The sequence below is a fragment of the Mastomys coucha genome, unplaced genomic scaffold (genome assembly GCF_008632895.1).
Source record: "Mastomys coucha isolate ucsf_1 unplaced genomic scaffold, UCSF_Mcou_1 pScaffold23, whole genome shotgun sequence".
NCBI classification, from domain to species: domain Eukaryota; kingdom Metazoa; phylum Chordata; class Mammalia; order Rodentia; family Muridae; genus Mastomys; species Mastomys coucha.
In genome coordinates, this window is record NW_022196906.1 from 106,973,846 (window position 1) to 106,991,099 (window position 17,254).

A 17,254-nucleotide genomic window follows, 5' to 3' on the forward strand; every position below is an offset into this window, starting at 1 on the left:
GGTTATGCATTAAGGAGCTTTGGTCTTACAGATCTCAAATGGTGTTAATACCTGTGGTGTTTTAATGAGAATGCCCCCCACACCCACACCCCCGCAGACTTATAGATTTGAATACAGGGTCACCAGGGAGTGGCACTATTTGAAAGGATTAGGAGGGGTGTTCTTGTTGGAGGAAGAGTGTCACTGGAGATGGGTTCTGAGGTGTTTTAGAACCACAAGCCAGGCCCAATGGCTCTCTTTTCTTGCCGCCTGCAAGATCTCCTGTAGAACTCATCTACTTTGTCTACATGCTGTCATGCTGTCTGCCATGATGCACAGGACTGATGCTCTGAAACTGTAGGCCAGCCCCAGGTAAATTCTTCCTTTTATAAGAGCTGCCTTGGTCATGATGTCTCTTCTCAAGCAACAAGACACTGACTGAGACAGTGCCCAGAAGCAGTGATCATACCCTAACCTACCATAGCCACTGCCTTATTGCTGAGAACACACCATGACCAAGGCAATGCGTAGGAAAAGAAGTATTTAACTGGGGCTCGCTTATAGTTTCTGAGGGTTAGTCCATTAGCATTATGGCAGGGAGTGGGGTGGCAGGCAGGCATCGTGCTGGAGCAGAAGCTAAGCTAAGGGCTTTACAATCTGATCTATAAGCACGAGGCAGAAAGAGAACTAACTGGGAATAACATGAGCTTGTGAAACCCTAAAGTTCACCCCTAATGACACACTTCCTCCAACAAGGCCACACCTCCTAATCCTCCCCCAAACAATTCATCAACTGGGGACTAAACATGTAAACATATGAGGCTATGGAGGACATTCTCAACTCAAACCACCATAGATACCCTTTTTAAGAAATCTAAATACCAAGAGACATGTGTATGTATGTAATACCAAGAGAAGTGTGTGTGTGTGTGTGTGTGTGTGTGTGTGTGGAGAGAGAGAGAGAGAGAGAAAGAGAGAGAGAGAGAGGGAGAGGGAGAGGGAGAGGGAGAGGGAGAGGGAGAGGGAGAGGGAGAAGGAGAGGGAGAGAGAGAGATTGGGTTTACCAAAACCAAACTTGACTCTCACGTTGTTGCAGAAGTGCCATTATTCTACCACATAGGGTTTGCCGCCCACTCTTGAGCATGGGAAGGAAAGCATCCAAGACTCTGAGGGGAAAGAATATAACCTCTGCAACAGGAGCGTCTATGCCCAGAGAAGGCAGCAGTGCTGAGCTCTTCTCTCCCTCTAGCATCTCCCTTCCTGGGCACAGAAGCCGCTAAAGACACAGGGAACACCTGACCACTTAGCATCTACTTATGGCTGCAAGACTGAGTAAGAGAGTCCCCGAGTTAGGAGCCACCAAAAATATCCAGCAAGGCAGGGATGAGGAAGGAAAATAGGGTGGTTCAGAACCTTGTGCTCCCATCAAACTACACCATAAGAAGTATCTTAATTATATACAAGTATCTCTAATAACATGTTTATTATACACAACATAGTATTTAAAGACTGCTCCACATTCATGATTTACTTACAATAAATAAACTTCTGAAAAATAGACTCTAAAGATTCCATATGCTGTCCCCCAAAGCTCATGTGTTGAGGCTTGATTTCCAACTGATAGATCCAGTTATTGTAAGCTTATCCACTCATGAGGAGATTCCGGGATAATCAACATTTGTAATTTCCAGCTACTTTGAAAATTGTGAAATCGAGTCTGCTTTTCTCGTGTGACTGTCACAGCCACAGAAGCAAATACACAACCCGCAGATGGTAAAGATTCCATCAAGACAGTGCCCGCTAGTTAACTTCTAAACTGGCAACTAGGAACACAGACAGGAGCAGATCCAAAGAGCCCTGTTTAGACTTCATAGAGGGAACCTAGTAACTGCCATTGTACTTAATACTGAAGATTGTTCTATATTTGTGGTTTGAAGTCAACTAGATAAGTTACCTGTTTATCAGGAGTGTGGTCCCTGATGAGTGACCTGTTCATCACTGGGTGGCCTAGCACCCAACCATGCAGGAACAGCTCTAGTTAGACCCAGTGGGTGTTTTTCTTTTCAAGGACATGAGGGAGGGGATGGGAAGGCTCAGAGAGGAGCTACATGGAGCACTGGGAAACAGATACATTTAAAATATATTGTATACAAGCACGAAATTCTCAAGGAATATTTAAAATATTTTACATACAAAACGACTTTCTTTATACAAATGAAATCAGACTCAATTTCATGTTGTGATTTTCAAAGGGTCTGAAATATGATTCAAAAGACTTGTAGGAAGAACAAGAAGAATTAAAAACAATTTTAAAAAATATTTGGAAAATCATTCCAGCAGAGAACAACAGGAAAATGACTAAGATGCTGAGAGTTTTGGACAAAGGCAGCAGATAAGCTAGTATAAAAAATATCCCTATTTAAATGTCAGAAATTCTTCATAAAATAGGATTTAGAAAATCTTAGGGGGGGAAAGGACATGAAATAGAGACAAACAAAACTTTTAGTCCTGAAACACAACAGCATCAACAAAGGTCTCACAAAACTGACTCATTATGGATACAACAGAGAGGAATTGGGAAAGTTTGAGACAGATCCAAAAGAAAAACAGTGTCTATCAAAAATTAATTCTAAACAACACTGAGGGCTAAAGAGGGGTCAGCAGGTCAAAGTGCATATTGCCCTTGCAGAAGATTCACGCTCTCTTCTTAGCACTCAGATGGTAGCTCACAACTGCCCACAATTCCAGTTCCAGGAGATCTGAAGCCCTCTCCTGGCCTCTATATGTACTACACACACACACACACACACACACACACACACACACACACACACACACACACGGTTCACAGACATACATGTGGGAAAAACATTCATATGCATACAATAGACACATCTAAAGTAAACCAACCAAACGAACAAAAGAGTTCGAAAATAGAAATTTTCTGACTTTGAACTGTTTGCTCCTTTTATTAAAAGAACATTATCTCTACTAGATATGCACAAAAATTCTGTCTTGGGCCTATATAATTTAATGCACAGGAAATATTTAGAGAAGATGATGGGTCGGGGGACTATGGATGTGTGGGCAGGGTCATGGTCATCTTAGAAGGTGGGCAACAAAGGAAGCTACTCGGTGAGCCTCAGTTTAGGGCAGCAAATTACTGCCTGCATCCCTAGGACCATCTGCTCATATCAGCAGCTTCTGAGCATAAACTGAGGAAATCTCGGAGGAAAATGTCTGCTCTGTCCTGGAAATAAAGCCAAGAATCAATTTAAGTGCCCAACTGGATAGATGACAAAAGTCTTTTCTGAAATAAACCTTTAAACTTTCTCTCTGTGAGAACAGATAGCACGAGGGACCCTTCAGAGGAGAATAAAGCTGTCCATCTAAAACAGCCCCTGTGTTTTCTGCAGGAAGCCAGCGCTAGAGAGCGGCATCAGATGACCCTGGTCACAGGGACACTGAAGACTTCAGGCTGTCTGTTCAGGGACTTTTCCTGCTAAGTAAAAGATGTTCAGTGGAAAACATTTCAGAAGCAATCAAAGGAAGAGAAAGAAAATCCCTCTCCTCCCACTGATTAAAGGTATTTACGTTCATAACCTATCTACATAATCTTACCCAACTATGGGCGGCAAAGGTAGCTCAGTGGTTAGTGCACTTGCTTTGCAAGCAGAGAAGTGGAGTTCAGATGCCCAAAGGATGAGCAGGCACTGGGGCTTGTGTGTTGGCTCCAGAAGTAGACAAAGGAGATCCCAAAGCAAGCTGTCTAAGTAGACTAGCCAGAATTGGTGAGATCTGGGCTTGGTGAGAAACATTGCCTCACTAAGGTAAGTAGAAAGAAATAGAAGAAGAAACCAAATTTCAATTTCTGTATTCCACAGACATGTACACACATATACATACAGACCCACACACACACTTGAGAATGTGCACATACATGCATACATACCACAAACACGAGAACATAAAAAATTCTGATTATGGAATATTTTATGTTCATTTCTTTATTGATGGATGTCTTAGTTAGGGTTTTACTGCTGTGAATAGACACCACAACCAAGGCAACTCTTTTAAAGACAACATTTAATTGGGGCTGGCTTGCAGGTTCAGAGGTTCAGTCCATTATCATCATGGTGGAACATGGCAGTATCCAGACAGGAATGGTGCAGGAAGAGCTGAGAGTTCTACATCTTTATCTGAAGGCTGCTGGGAGAATACTGGCTTCCAGGCAGCTAGGATGAGGGTCTTAAAGCCCATGTCCACAGTGACACACCTACTCCAACAGAGCTACACCTTCTAATAGTGTCACTCCCTGGGCTGAGCATATGCAAGCCATCACAGTGAACATATATCTAAGCATATATTAATATCTTAAATAGTTACTATAAGGGGACTATTTTAACTAAGTCTCCAGTATCTATCTCATCATAAAACATACTAATTTATTTTAGCTTCTTATTGATTCCGATTTATTTTATGTTGCTATTATTTTATAATAATAGTCATGTTATTCATAATGTTAGGTGGCTCTCCCTTTACACTCTTTGGCTAAATTGCTGTAATGAGGTAACTTGCTATGCAGCCAAACTGTTTCTGGAAGTTTCCCTGCCAAGCTATATACCAACCAAAGTGCAGCATCGGAATCATCATTTTCCTAAACTCTAGACAGCAAAAGGCATTGCATAGCAGCATGCTATTCTTCTTAGTATTGTTTCTATTTTATGTACTCTACGGTCATCATGTTTCTTTAGAATTCACATGGGTGTATACATGATGAGTATGTATATTATATTATCATTTAATGTCATTTTGTTGACTTTAATGTCATTTTTGCAGCTGTTTTGTGGCTGATGTTTTCATTTTACTCATATATTTAATCTTTTTATTGGGTCATTTTCAACAATACTTGATATAGACAGTGAAATCATTCACACACGCACACACACACAAATAAAAACAAAAATAATCTTTTTAAAAGAAGGCAGATCCTTCTACTCTAGGCATCTGAAGCTCTTCACTGTGCCACTTTTCATAGCAACTTGAAAGTCAGTGAAATGGCATAGGGGACAATACCCAACTCAGTGCCAGGTCTCCTACCTCTGCCTTCCCCTGGCTCCATCTTGTGAACCACATGCAGGAGCTATTCAAGTTGCCTTAAATAGCATCCTATGTGCAGTGAAACTTCTTACCCAGGCCTATGTGAGCAAAGCCAACATAAACCAGACCAGCCACATATCCTGAACCACACAAAGTAAAAGAGCAAATCATAAAACCAGTTTGTACATCAGACCCAACTTGTATGTCAGATTCAGAGTAAGGCAGAAGGGTATGAGGTAAGATTGAATTCCAGTCATAAAACGACAGTCATGACAACCAGAAGCCAGCAAAAGAGGACATTCTAGAACTTCAGGAAAGAGAACATCTCTGAGCTGGTCCACACCTACTGGCTCTGCCACACTTCCCAGCCAGCAACTTGAGGGCATCCTTGGTGGCATCAGACTAAGTTGATCTGGCTGTCACTCCAGGCACAACGCATCATGCTCAGGCATAGCTCAGCACTGGCCAGCTTGCAAAGAGAATTCAGCACTTGTACTTGCAGTCACTACCATTTGTGGGAAGAAGTCAAGAGGAGAAGAATGCCAGCTCAGCTTACAATTCATCTCAATGGACCTGACTTCCCCATCAACTCTACCATTCTGAATCAATCCAGTTAATCTAAATGATGGTTCTGGGCTCTCTGGTTGCAATTATAGAGGCTGGGAAGGATTCCATGGCAACCGGACCTGATATTTGATGAACAATTTTTAATTACTATGAATGTCTTTAATGAGAAAGGGCCTGAAATCCAGCGGAGCAGTAATATGCATATTAGCTTTAGGACTGAGCCTGCTGAAAGCAACACACACACACCACATGCTCAAAGCAAGGTTTGACGGTCTCTGTTGTCTTGCCTTGCAGCTCCTACGTAGCTAACTTCTCCCAGTATTTCATGGATGTCCTGATAATTATGTTGCCATGGGCATTCCAGAGTCTGGCTATTTGAGCAAAATTGGCCTCTCTGATCAAACTCTCAATCTCTTGCTATCCTAAGCTCCCAGCCTGAAAGCGGCAATTGTGATTAGTGTTTTTTTCTTGGGAGATGAACTCTTCTCTGGCAAAGATACATTTATTTTTTTCAGATTATCACATTGATGGGTCTTGTCTGTTATGTCAGTGGGTGACCAGAAAAATTGCCGACTCTCAAAGCACTCACAAGTAATACTTAGCTCTACTTGGCTCTCGTAGCAGAAACTATCTTAAGGTTTCACAAGGTGAGAGTTTGCCTTTACCAAAAGAAAATATAAGAAGACAAAAGCAGAGGTCCTCTTTCAAGACATCTAGAGTTTGTAGAGATGGCTTAGCAATAAGAGTGTTTGCTACTCTTACAGAGGACCAGGGTTCAGTTATCAGTACATGTATTCAGGCAGCTCACATCACCTGTTAACTACAGCTCTAGGCAAAATGATGCCCTCTACTGGCCTCTGTGGGCACTGCACTCATGTGCCCATATACACACCCACACAACTAAAGATACTAAAATCTGCTGTAATATTTGGTTTTTAGGTCTGTCTTAATTTTTGTTTTATTGTTTTGATTTTCATTCATTTTTGTAATGAATTTTAGACATTTCAGCTATCGTCCCTTTCTTCCTGCTTCTACTTCCTCTCTTGCTGGAATCCCTCTTCTCATTTTGCTACATAGTTATTTTAAAACAATATGTCCTGTCAAGTACATAGAGTTGTGTAATCATCTCAGCCGTCAGGAGAGAATGCTTCTCTCAGAGTAAAAGTTTACCCCAAATGTCCACTTGGAGCCATACCCTCTTTGCATCATAATCCCTGCAACAACCACTGTTCAACTTTTCTGCGATGACTTTGTCTTTTCCATTTATTATTTAACAAATTATATAACATATAACTTTCTGAGCACACCATTTCAGTTTACCGTCATGAGCGTGGAGTTCATGTATGCTGTTTAAATTTAAATTTAAAAAAAAAATGTTGTTTAAAATTGTTATGTAATATTCCGCTGCATACATTTGCAGTAGGTTGTTTGGTTTTCCATCCACTAAGGAAATAAGTTACCTGCAGTTTGTAAGGTTAGCAAGCATACTGTTATAGCCATTCATTTATCCACCGAAAACTCATGACATTTTGACACAAATGCAAGTTTTATTCCTCTATGCCAAAGAAATAAAAGGTGTTGCATAGTGACTGTATATATGTATTTATAAAAAATGTGAACTAATTTTTCATTGTGGCTGTCTCAGTTTGCATCCCCATCAGAAATGTCTGGCACTTCCAGGCACTCTGTGTCTTGAACACAAGGTTTTTGGCTTGGCTTTGCTCCGCTGCTTTTGCTGGGTTTTGCTTGTTTTTGTTTTTGTTTTTCCTGTTGAATATGTATGCACAGTATTTCATTAGACACTCTTAGGGCTCTAACTGACGGGAGACGGGGTTTCCTTCCATCTAGGTATTTTTCATGTTTCTTTTCTCTTTGGTTTTTTGTTTGTTTGGTTGGTTGGTTTGGGTTTTTTTGGGGGGTGGGTGGGGTTCAAGACAGGGTTTCTCTGTGTAGCCCTGGCTGTCTTGGAACTCACTCTGTAGACCAGACTGGCATTGAACTCAGAAATCTGCCTGCTTCTGTCTCCCAAGTGCTGGGATTAAAGCCACGTGCCACCATTGCTCCGTCCGTGTTCTTCTCTCTTTGTTAATGTATCAGTGAGAAAGTTTGCTGACATTTGCCCTGGGCTTTGTGCTTTAGTGTAATGATGTATAGGAATTTGCTATGCAGTACATCCTACATTGAATAGCAGACGCAAGCATTTTTTTCCCTCCTGTATTTTTCACTTTTACTCTAATACCAACCCATATCATGGATTTCACAGATCAAATAGTATATTTCTTGATGCTAGGACTAAGAACTTTTGTGTATCCAAATATTACTATTTTTTCCTAAAAGTTCTATACTACTGTGGTATGCATTTAGTCTATGATTCATTTTGACTAAGTTACTGTCTAAATGTTAGGTATAATTCAATATATATCATTTATATAGGTTTGATGAGTCATATCTATATCCTTCAGTATCTAAACTTGACATTTTCCAGCCTAGATGTCCCTGAACAGATGAACAGATAAAGGAAATGTATCATGCAAACACAATGGGACATCATCCAACCATGAGGAAGAATGAAGTTACATCATTCTAGAATAAAAATGAACACAGGGATCACCCAGTTAAGAAATATAAACCAGTATAAAGAAAAATAGCATATGTTTCCTCTCATGTGTGAAATCTAGATTTTCACAGACAGACAGACACACAGACATTCATGAAAGGAGGAGGTCTAAAGGGAGAAAGAACAGGAAACAAGCTGGGACAACTCATATGACTTATCTAGATTCAAACAGATTTAGAAGGCAGGATATGTCAGGGTGAGAGGATACCAACCGGATAGAGAGGGTAGGTATAAAGTGCCAAGATTGTACAGGAATGGGCATGCCATAAGGAAGCTTGTAATTTTGTATACTTACTAAAAATAACTTTAAATTTTAATACTCTATGGTATATTCAGGTTATCTGTTTCTTTGATGTGTTTCAGTAGTTTGTGTCTTTCATAGAATTAATGCATTTTTAGGTCACTGAATACAGAATCATGGTGAAATCATTAATGATAAAAAGAAATGTGGGCAAAAAATTACCTCAGTTTTCTGGTTAATGGCTAAGACATTTTCTATCTAGAAGATTTTGTTTACACTTTGAAGAATGCACATCTTGCTTTTGTGGTGTGAAATACTCAGCAAATTTCAATTTGGTAAAGTTGTTGTAGGGTGTTTGTCAGTTATTGATAGCCCTGGGGTTTTTCTGTCCAGTTCTTCTATTAATTACTGGAAGATTTCCAGGGCCTTCAGCTAGTACTGTGGAGAGAGGCTCTTTGTCTTCTTGGGTGTCCATCTCTAATTGATGTTATTGAAGCCATTGTTGAATGTGTGTATGCTTGGGATTGCTATGTGCTTCTGATGGGTTGGCCCCTTCTCAGTAAATCACTTCTTTCCTTATTCTTCACTAATGGAGTTCATATTGTATGATTACATTCGTATAAAAACTTCATTTATTTATCTATTTATTATTTTAGAAAATCTAAACTAATCACAGTGACAGAAAGCTCAGTTATGGGATATTAGCATTAAGGGGAATTCTCGAAAGACTTAAAGACTCTTTTGTAGGGGTGTTTAGACCCACTATCTTGACTGTGGGTTAATGTCCCAGATGTATGCAGACGCCAGATGTAACTTAAATCACTTAAATATTTATTAAATATGTTGTTTTCTCATCCTACTTCAACAATGGAGTTTTAAAACTCATGTTCATTTTAACTGACAATTCAGCCTTGTTAAGACATCCCTAACCCACACCAACACTGTCTAAGCTTTGCTTGGGGCCAGTAGGAAACCAATGAAAATATAAGGACTAGAGATGGGCAGAGGGGAAAATAGGGACTTCTGCGCATCACATCCTGCTTAGTTTCCTCCGATGCATTTGCTTTCATCCCTTGGTGTAACTGAAGAAAACATCAATGAGGAGGATGAAAGTCTGAGCTGGACCACACACAGCAGGGGACCTCTGAGATACACTCCTCCAACAGCACTCTCTCCTGCATCTCTGGGCAAGAACAAGAATCCCAAGAAATTTTAAATTTCCAAAACTGGAAAAGAAACTCAGGAACAAGCTAAGATTCTGTTCTCTACAATGGAGTGTCACTGGGTGATCAACCACACTCTGGGATGGGCACTGTGCACAGGAGTCCTTGGTCAACACAAAATGAACTCCATGTTTTTCTGGGTAGTGTGTCTGTGTGTGTGTGTGTGTGTGTGTGTGTGTGTGTGTGCAGACAGAGGGATTAGGTACATAAAATTGAGTGGGTAGAGAGGTAGGAAGTGTCTGGCAGGAGCTGGGGAAGGAGAAAAATGGTCAAATTAAAACAATATTTCTAATTTTAAAAGGGGGGAAAGAAACCCCTTCAGAAGAAGAAAATAGTAAAAATGTTTGATGTTTCAATGTACCTTCAGCCATGACTGCCTCTAAAGCCCTAGCAGCTGCTAAGTCTTCATTTAAAACGCCCTTATGGTGCATTCTATTCTGGTGCTTACACTCTGGGTAAAGACATGGGGAGAAGCAAAATATGTTAAAGAAAGCAGGGGGGAAGGAAGAGACACATATATCACAAAAGGAAACTGGGTGTTAGTTCACGGTCACCATTGTCAACGTTCCCTATTAGGTGGCAAAGAACAAAAATGAACATCACCAAAATATTGACAAAGACTTGCCACATCCATCCAAAAAAGAGTAAATAGGAGCAATGAGGGTTTCCTCAGAAGCAGTCAACCTTTGATTAAAATGGAACCAGTTCTCCATTTGGAGCAGAGATACTTAGAGAATGCATTCATTTTCATAAAAGGGCAGAAAGACTGTAGGAGCCAGAGAAGCAGGACACCTGCTGTGAGCTGTCTGCACATAGCAGGAAAGCTGCAGCCACGACGTCTCAAAAGTACAGCCATCAAAACAGTACAAGGACAAGGACAGCACCCAGGTGGCATGCCAATGTACATATTCCTATGTCTATCTCATGAATGCCCAGCCCTAGATGACAAACTACAGGCAGTTGGTGGCCGCCGAGAAAGAATGGATATGTGTTCTCCAGGCATGGACCACCTGCTAGGCTGTGATCCAATCCAAACCAGTTCTTCCTAAACCCATGCACACATGAGTAACACTAAATGGACTCAACTGTGTGTGTCTGCCTGTATCTATGTGTCTGTCTGTGTCTGTGTATGTGGTGTATGTCTATCTATCTGTGTCTGTGTGTCTGTGTGTGTCTCTGTGTGTGCATGTCTGTGTCTGTATGCCTATATGTGTCTGTGTGTCTGTGTGCCTATTTGTGTCTATGTGTATGTGTGTATCTGTGTGTGGTGTGTGTATATGTCTGTGTGTCTGTGTCACACATATCTGTTGGTATCTGTGTGTGTATAACTGTGTGTATGTATGTCTGTGTGTGTGTCTGTATGTGGTGCGTATCTGTGTGTGACTATGTATCTGTGTCTGTGTATGTGTCTGTGTATGTGTGGTGTATGTCTGTCTGTCTGTCTGTCTGTCTGTCTGTCTCTCTCTCTCTCTCTCTCTCTCTCTCTCTCTGTGTGTGTGTGTGTGTGTGTGTGTGTGTAACAGAATAAGAGGAGATCATGAGTTTGAGACAGACCATTGGGTTAAGGGAGGAACTGGATGGAGAAGGTGTAAATGATGCAAATGCTGTAATGCTCTCTGAAATTCTCAAAAGACTTTAGTAGTAAGGGCAATGAGGGAGTTGTGAGCTTGAATCTGGGTCCCAACATCAGCTGATTAACAGTAGGCAACAGATTTAATTTAATTGGCCCTCCATTTTTTCAAAGGAGAAGAATAGCACTTGGTATTATTTCCAATTAAAACTGAGAAGCAAACATGGACAACAAAGAACTCACAAAGGGACACAGGAAACATGAGAGAGGATTCACTCTAACAAAGAAACACAGGAAATGCAAACGTATAGCCAAGTCAGCAGAACCATGGCCTCACACAGTGTGGCCACAGAGCCGAGAGCTGACACCCTCACACAGTGTGGCCACAAAGCCAAGAGCTCACAAGTCTCGTATTTTTAAGGCTCCATTTAAAATCTTGAATTGACCCAAGATTAACTTCAATTGGTGTCATGCTCTTTTGTGTCCTTAATATACTATCTCAGTGATCACAACAAGAGAAGGGAAGGTCATCTCCTAAAATGTGAAAGACAGCAGCGCTATGGAAGCAGCACCATAGATGCATCCACCCTCCGTGGCAAGGAGTGAGGGCAAACAGGCAAAAACAGCCTTGCTTTTCCATTGGACCTTTTCTATGTAGAAACCAAAAGAAGGTTCTACCCCTTTCTGAATCCTTCCAGGAAAAGCCTTACATGTGCATGTGCAGCGTGTCTCTGAATTGATCCTCAGGTTGGTGATCACCACCATCATTAGAACAGAGTATCACCGACATAGCACTTTCATGAATGAAAGCTAATTTCAAGTTAGAAGCATAAGGGTCTTGGGATCCAGAAGTCCAGAGGACCTGGCTTTTCTGAGTTATAAAAACTCCAACACAAGCTACCCTGGCTTGGTTTCAACTGTAAACTCACAAAAGACCAATATCGGATGTTTGCCTTAGACTCACCTAAAAAGAAGTGGCCTAAGTGTTTTCATCCAAAACTTACTTTAGGAAAAAAAAAAATTACAGAATATAAGAAAGATGGTCAGATGACAATTCTAATTGTGGATGAATCCTTGGCAACAGGAGAAAACTATGCGGGGATGATTTGCTGTACTGATTTTCATGACAATAGCCAAGGGTATACTTTAACCACTGGTTTTGATTCTTATTCAATTATAAAATAAGACGTGCTTAAACCCAATCTGCCCTTGGGTTCACTGAGGCTAATTCTGTCCCTTTAGATGCCTCAATGGTGAGTATACTAGGAGCTCAACAAGGCCAGCACAGCTTGCCTTAGGGCTAACCTCCAGAAGAAGCATTCTGCATTCTGTAGAGAGCGAGTTGATTTATGGCCAATAAGCTGTTGAGACCCCATGCAGGCAGTTCACACCATTGATCTCAGACCTACTTTTGACAGTCACTTCCTTTGGAGACTAGATAACTAGAAGTGAAGCTATTTCCTCTCCAGGTGTAAGCTTGGAGTCAGCAATATCAGATTTTTCTGGGCGGTAAATATGTAACTGTCAGCAAGTAGCATGAGAAACCTATTCTTCTCCAAGATTGTAGCATTTTCTGGCATTTTGAGGAGGAGAGATGCTACGGCACAGAGGAGGAGACAAATGGCCACCAAGCTTCATTATTTACTCTTCCTATTTCCATCTGGCCTTAGCAGAAATTGGGTCGGACTCTACTCGGTGGAAGAAAAAAGGGAAACCTAGTATTTGCTTGCTGTGAATATGTGTCATTTCGCTTCCCAGCCAGGATCTTAGGATGGATTTAAAGAAGCTCCTCCTACCAATGTTATACAGCCAAGAAAATACAAACCACGTTCCATCCCTGCTATCACCACAGGGAGTGCAGATATGTCACCTACATCGCATCTGTGCACTGCTCTTACCTGTGTCTATGAATCTCTGTGGTGGTGTAAGATCACAAGCCCAGCTAGAGATTAATCACATATGCTGCCATATGCACTTGAAAGTCTAATTGACACAACCCAGCAGTGCATGCAGTCTGTAAACAGAGTCCTGCGGTGCTTCTATCAGTGGGGACATCTGCCCAGGAGCTAAGCAGAAGTTCCCTGAATAGAGATTGTAGTAGTGCCTCATCCTCATTCCTTCCTTTTCCATACTTCTTCATAGGCCTTGCTGGTTCTGTAAAGTAATAGAGCCAGTGAGATGGCTCAGTGGGTAAAGCCACCTGCTGCCAACCCTGGCAACCTGAATTTGATTCTAGGTCCTTTTAGAATCTAGGCAGAGGAAACAATGTTCCCTAGAGGTGGTATGAAATGGGTTCTTACCCTGATTGGTAGCTGCCCAACTACGTATCTTTGTACCATCTGGGCCATACATCCCACAATTTAAAGTACATGTACAATCCACCATGCATATGCATGAGATGGCAAAACATGATTCATTTGCTTATTTATGGTTTGAACATGCTTGGCCCAGGAATGGCACTATTAAGAAATGTGGCCTGATTGGAGAAAGTGTATCACTACAGGGATGGACTTTGAGACTCTCCTCCTGGTTGCCTGAGGAAGACCGTCTTCTTCTGTTTGCCTTTGGAACAAGATGCAGAACTCTCGGCTCCTCTTACATCATGCCAGCCTGAACGATGCCATGCTTCATGCCATGATGATAATGGACTGAATCTCTGAACCTATAAGCCAGCCCCAATTAAATGTTGTCCTTTCTAAGAGTTGCCTTGGTCATGGTGTCTCTTCATAGCAGTAAAATCCTAATTAAGGCAGAAGTGGGTACCAGGACTGGGATATTGCTATGATAGGCCTGGGCATCCTATTGTTTGAGGAAATGTGGATTTGGGGACATTGAAAAGCAGTAGAATGCTTTAAGTGGGGCTTAATGGGCCACACTAGTAGGAACATGGAAGACATTGGTGCTGGGGATGTTTTGAATTGTGCAGACCTGGCCCGAGGAGTTCCAATGGAGAAGAATTTCAGTGTGTGGCCTAGAGACTGTTTTGTGATATTTTGGTGAAGAATGTGGCTGCTTTTTGCCCTTGTCTGAAGAGTCTAACTGAGTCTCAGGTAAAGAGATTTATATTAATTGCATTGACAAAGGACGTCTCAAAAAAGCCCAGCAGAGACTTTGTTCTCTGGTTTAGTCTCACAAAGAGTATTTTAATCAATCGTAGCAAGCTTGCAAAGAAAAAGTACAAAACACATGGTTCAAAGAATAAAGGGGCACAAAAAAGTAGAATGCAGCTGAAACCTATGTTCAAGGAGATAAACAGATTAAGAGAGTGATGACCTTGGGGAAAATCCCACCCAACTAAGCTTATTATTTATATGTTTTCAGTTGAACTGCTTACTGTTTTCATCTGGACTTTTAACCTGGAATGAACAGCAATCCAGAAATGGAGGGCACACTTGTGATCCAGATCATGAGGCTGGAAAACACAAGCATTTGATCCAGATATTGAGGAATAGTGGCCTTGAAAAGTTTGACCCAGGTCTTGTGGTACATACCTTTAATCCCAGGATACAAAAGCAAGCAGATCTCTGAGTTCAAGGCCAGCCTGGGACAGACTAAGTTCTAGGTGAAGGAAAGCTTAAATCCAGGCGTGGTGATACACACCTTTAATCCCAGGAGAAGAACAACACATGCAGATCTCTGAGTTCAAGGTCAACCTACAGTGCAAGATCCAGGACAGTCAACCTTAGGCTTTGAAGAGTTGGGAAACAGAAAGCTAGTGATAATGTAATAGAAAGGGGCCCTGTTCCTACAAGCAGCAGAACTTGGCAGCTTCTGCCATGTGGCTCTGGCTTTAGAGTGAAAAATAGAAGGCACTACTGGAAAAATTGATGCTGGTTAGTTGGAGCTAAGAAATTAGTGGTGATTAAGAAGAGACCAGCATCACTGCAGTGAAATTTGGGAAGTGTTTTCTGAGAGCACAAAGAAGTTGTACCAGAGATAGCCAAGGTTGTACCTCATGCAGCAGCAGCTGGACATGGCAATGTGTAAGAATCACATAGGTGGTACTGGTTATATCCAGCATGGGGTTACAGAGAGCAGCTGAACCTTGGCACTCTGAGAGGCCATGGAAGGCCATTGGTGAAAGTGCAGCCTCAGTTGCAGTTGATGGCCCAGAACTGAAGGGATCCTCAGGAGCAAGGAAGCAAAGGCTTTATACCATGAAAAGAACCTATTGGAGGCTATTGGTGAAGCCTAGTTGCATTGGAAGGCCCCAGTGTATTGGAGATGCCAGTACCATAGAGTAATCACCAAGAACAGCAACAGCAATGGAGTGGAGTCAGTCAGAAACTAGAGTGCTACAGAGGGCAGAGCTGGAGAAGTGACCCAAACCCTTTTGAGAAGCCCAGAAGATCATGTGTGAATCCCAGACATTGGAACAAGAAACTGTAAAATTGAGGTTGCCTTGGAGACCCCAAAATGTTAGAAATGCCAGAGCTGTGGGCTACCTGCTGAGGAGAGCTGCTAACAGGGAGTGGAACCAGCATTGGAGAAAGAATTGTATTGCAGTCAACAAAGATGAAAGGAGTTGGAGATCTGAAGAGAGCTTTGACATCAGGCATGGAGATGCTAAGTTTAGAGTTTGCTCAACTGGTTTTTTGTCGAGCTTTGGGCCAGTATTTTCTCACCATCACATTTTAAAATGGTAATTTATATCCAGCATGATGTTGGAGGTGTGTGATTGCTTTTATATTTTAATTTCTTGTGGGATTACAGTTAAGAGATTGATGAATCTCAGAAGAGACTTTGAACTTTTGACTTCTAACATTATTGGGACTTTTATAGACTATGGGACATTTGAAGTTAGACTAAATGTATTTTGCATTATGCTATGACTAGGTATGACCCCCATAGACTCATGTGTTTGAAACAGCCTATGGAGGCCAAGGAATAGAATGTGTTGGTTTGAATGTGCTTGGCCCAGGGAGTGACCCAGGAGGTGGGGTCTTGTTAGAGGAAGTATGTCATCATGTGTGTGAGCTTTGAGACCCTTCTCCTAGCTGCCTGGAAGACAGTCTTCTCCTGTTTGCCTTTGGAACAAGATGCAGAACTCTCAGCTCCTCCATGCCTGCCTGGATGCTGCAATGTTCCTGCCATGATGATAATGGACTGAACCTCAGAACCAGTAAGCCAGCCCCAATTAAATATTGTCATTTCTAAGAATTGCCTTGGTCATGGTGTCTCTTCACAGCAGTAAAACTCTAAGACATTTAGTATTAATGGAAGAATCTTACTTAAGCTCTAACAGATCAACTATGCATTAAAAATGATACATTATCTAAATTCTCCCACTAGCAAATCAAATTTAAGCACTAATAACTCTTATCTATATTGAAGATAGGATTTATTTTTCAAACACCATGAAAACTGTATAAGATATGTCACATGTTACCTCTCTTTACAGTAAGTAGAGACCTTCACAGAAAACTACAACTGGATACAATGCAGAGATCAATGAATCATGGGGAGTTCAGACCCAATAGATGCATCTACATCAGACCTCCTGCATCTGTGACTCAAGGAATATCTTGGAAAAGGGAGTGGAAGGACCCTTAAGAGCCAGAGTACCAGGACATCTGCTGTGAAACAGTCTGTCCTAGAAATGGCTGCACAAACAAGACCAGAACCATGAAAACATCATTGGGTAGGTTGAGATGGGAAGAGGAAAATTTTATAGGTTCCCCACTTCTAAATAAAAAACTATAAACAACTAACGATTGCTGAAAGAAGAATTAAGTTTCCCAGGGATTGTTTGTCCAACGGAGAGTAGTCAACCCTGAAACTGTATGCACACAAGCAAGAAAAATGGACTCAGCACATTGTGTGTGTGTGTGTGTGTTTGAGTGTGTGCATCCATCGGCATGCATATATATGAACAATAATAATCAAAGATTGACCTTCACTGAGACCAGTATCAGTTTAAGCTGGCCTTTTTCAGCTCTCCTTACCCCAAGATGTGT

At 41.5% G+C, this 17,254-nt stretch overlaps 1 long non-coding RNA gene across 1 annotated transcript; it reads left to right on the forward strand.

The window, feature by feature from the left end:
- The first annotated feature begins 3,339 nt into the window (after positions 1 to 3,339).
- Positions 3,340 to 17,020, forward strand: LOC116073110. The gene is made up of 2 exons (XR_004111675.1): positions 3,340 to 3,565; positions 16,699 to 17,020. It is a non-coding gene; the product is annotated as an uncharacterized LOC116073110 (long non-coding RNA).
- Positions 17,021 to 17,254: the final 234 nt, after the last annotated feature.